Source organism: Orycteropus afer, unplaced genomic scaffold (assembly GCF_000298275.1).
Source record: "Orycteropus afer afer isolate SDZICR_OR568_19922 unplaced genomic scaffold, OryAfe1.0 scaffold00840, whole genome shotgun sequence".
Classification (NCBI taxonomy): domain Eukaryota; kingdom Metazoa; phylum Chordata; class Mammalia; order Tubulidentata; family Orycteropodidae; genus Orycteropus; species Orycteropus afer.
The window spans coordinates 463,599-467,482 of record NW_006922427.1 but is presented as its reverse complement, the minus strand read 5'-3'; positions in this window follow the sequence as shown (position 1 = coordinate 467,482).

Here is a 3,884-nt window from a genome sequence, read left to right as displayed (position 1 = left end):
AGGATAGCCATGAGTTGCATGACTTAACAGCATCTAACAACAACTATGTGTTACTTATTTTGTTTGTTTTGTCAAATAGGTTTTGTCATTATTAAGATAAGAGTTGGAAACAAACAAACTAGTAAACACAAAATGACTGTAGGGAGTTTACTTTTATAGCCAACATATGGGAGCCATACTTCCTACTTTTGAGATGAAGGGAAAAATAATCTAACTCTGTAGTCACTCATCTGCAAATATGAAACAATTACAAAGTTTACATCATTTAATTCTTGTGACACTGCATAAGACAATGCACAGCAGTAGGTAACATAGTGATTAGGCATGGTTTTCTACATTTAACAATATTGTTGTAACGCATGAGTCACTCCTTCTGTAAAATGTAAATAGGAAATAATAGTCTTTTTGACTTTAAAAATTTTGGAGCAAATTTAATTCAAGAAAATATCAGGATCAGGCTAAAATACTGACCAGTAGTTTATATAAGATAGAGTTTACATTATGGAAAGGGGCGGTTTTGCTATTTCTTGGGACACCACATTGAGGTTGATATAAAAATGAGACAATGAATCAACCATATGAAATCAACAGCTCAGCATTTGCCCAAGGATAAAGGTCATAAGGCAGGCGGGACAGGTAGAAAGGACGAATAGAAAAGTTAAGCACCAATGAAGTGAGAAGAAGCTTGTTATGTTGTGAGAACTGCAATCAGTGTCAAAATGAAATGTGTATGAGTTGTTGAATGGAAAAAAAATTTATTCTGTTAACTTTCACACATATTATAATTAAAAGTTAAAAAAAAAAAGAAAATGAGACAATAGGTATATGAGTTATTTAATCACATATTTTACACAACTAGAAAATGAATGAGAACATGTTTTTATCCTGATTTCAAAGTGTACTAAAATTTTCTAGATATCTAAAAATCCTACTGACTTGCATATCTCCTTCACTTTGATGCTGTGGAATTACACAGAATTGAATGCATTTGGGTACAACTGCCCTATTGAAGTGAAAAGCCTCATAGTAATATTTTATTTTTTAAACAAATATACATTTTTGACATTGAAAGGTATTATTGAATATATGACAATTTGCATGATATATATTATAATTATATAACACACTGACTAAAAGATGTTAGAGCATATTTTTAAATAAGTAACATTATATTATATGTGAGTTATGTAATAAATCCTAATTTTACTTCAAACAATTTTTGGTGGAAAACATATATATTGTTGTTGTTACATGCTGTCCAATCTGACCTGACTCATAGTGATCCCTCCTTGGGGTTCCAAGGGAGTATCACTAACGAAGTAGATTGCCCAACCTTCCTTCTGAGAAGTGGCTGGTGAATTTTAACTGCCAGACTTCTTTCTGGTTAGCAGTCAAGTGCCTTAGGCAAAATGCCACCAGAACTCCTAGAAAACATATATACAATACTACTAATAATATAATGATGATGACAATATATTATTATAAAATTATGTTATCTTATTTTGCTCATAAAGAAGCTGAAGTTTAAGCATATGGGATTGAATGTGTCCAACCACTAAATAACAACTTAAGCAAACTCAAGAAACTTAGCCATTAAATCTGTACTTTTATATTCACATAACTTTAAGACATATACTGAACTAATTTAAATGTGTGTTATTAGTTGAGTCATGTAACTGCTCTGAACTTCAGAATTCCTGATGCTTACATTTGAAATATCACATATTTTGAATGATATTTTATTTGGCAATCTAAGGTTGAACTGCTTGTTCAGTGAATGAAATGCCTGGTATTACACTATTTTCAAATAACTCACTGCTGCCGAGTCAGATAAAACTCATAACAACCCCTCCTTGGGTTTCCAAGCAGTATCACTAAGGAAGCAGATTGCCCAAACTTTCTCCCAAGGAGTGGGTGGTGGATTTGAACTGCCAGCCTTCTGGTTAGCAGTCAAATGCCTTAGGCACTATGCCACCATAGGTCTTATTTTCAAAAGGTATTAATATAAAACAATTTCTTCTTCAGTTGTAAATCTATGGAAGACTTTGAAAATCATATATATAAAATCTTGGCATCTGAGAAGTGGTGGAAAGCAGTCGTTAAACATTAGCAGGAAATTATCAATTCAATAAGTGCTCTAGTGTGCACCTTAGTCACTACTAACCAAAGTAGGATATAGAAAAATGTTTTTCCATACTACATTATGGAAAATGTATGTTAAGGCATTTGGCTGTTAATCAAAAGGTCACTGGTTTGAAACCACCAGCTGCTGCGTGGGAAGAAGAAGGGCTTTCATGAAGATTTACAACCTTGGAAACACTGTGGTACAGTTCTACTCCAACTTATTGGGTCTCTAGGAGTCAGAATAAACTTGACGTCAATGAGTTTGGGTTTTTGGTCATCAGTTCACCAGACTAGACTTGAGCCCAATGGAAGCAAATGAAGCCAGTGCTCCATAACAACATTGTAAGAAATTAGTTGAAAATTTATGTAGCCTAGAAACAAGTAATCTGTCTCACGGGGTAGTAAGTGACTTGTGCCAAATATAACAAATATTTGCTAAGAATATATAGACAAACTTTATTGCTCTGTCTTCTATTCTTCCTATTATTTAAGCAACCTGTAACTCATATCTCTAAACTTAGTGTGCCTTGACCCAGGGCTGGCTTAACTGGATGAACTTTGTAGGTCATGACCTTTAATTTAGCAGCAGCCACAGAGACACAGACTTGCCCATCCACACAAGACAGTAAGAAATGCTAACGATATTTGATCAGGAATAGAAAGTATGTATATTAGGAAAGGATAGTAGTTCCTTTGAAATACAAAATCATATGAACTTAAAAAGTAGTAGGTAAGCTCAATTTATAAAAGACTAAAAGGAAAGTGAATACCTTTTTGTTAGGAAAATAGATAGATAGATAGATAGAAGAATTAACTAGAGACTCAAATCAATTATATCGATGTTTTAATGGACTTGACAAAAAAAGATAATCCCTATTTTACTTAAAAATTCAGAAAATACAAATTAAAAGATGAACTATAGCAATGTATTTTTATGAGTTTAATATATTTAACATTCATGCATGTAAAGATAGGACAAAATAATACTAGATCTAGAGGGATCATAGATTCAATCAATTTATTATCAATAACATGTAGCTTGATCCCAATAATGTTGCCATAATTTAAAATGTGTCTAATAATGAAATACAGAACACTGTAGATGAATGCTCTGGTGGCATAGTGCCTAAGGCATTTTACAGCTAACCAGAAGGCTGGCAGTTCAAACCCATCAGCCACTCCTCAGAAGGAAGATTGGGCAGTGTACTTGCATAGTGATACTGCCTCAGAAACCCAAAGATGGTTGTTATGAGTTATATCCAACTCAAAGGCAGGGAGGTTTTTTTTCTGTTAAAACAAACCATGATATTTCCAATTGCTTCATATACCTGTGAAAGCTGGAGCATAAATAAGGAAGAACAAAAAAGAGTTGATGCCTTTGAACTGTGGTATTGGCAAAGAATACTGAAAATATCCTGGTCTGCCAGAAGAGCAAACAAATCTGCCCTGGAAGAAGTGCTGTCAGAATGTTCCTTAGAAGCAAACGTGGCCAAACGTCATCTTAAATATTCTGTTGAAGTTGTCAGAAGGGACCTAGAGAAGAAGAGAGTCCCTGGAGAAGGATATTATGCTCGGTAAAAGTAAAGGTCAGCGAAAAAGGACAAGACCTTCAATGGATTGACACAGTAGCTGTAATGGTGGGTTTAAGCATAGCAAGGATTGTGAGGATGATGCAGGACTGGACAGTATTTTCCCTCTGTTGTGCATAAGGTCATTATGAGTCAGAGCTGACTCGACAGCCACTAACAATACAACATATT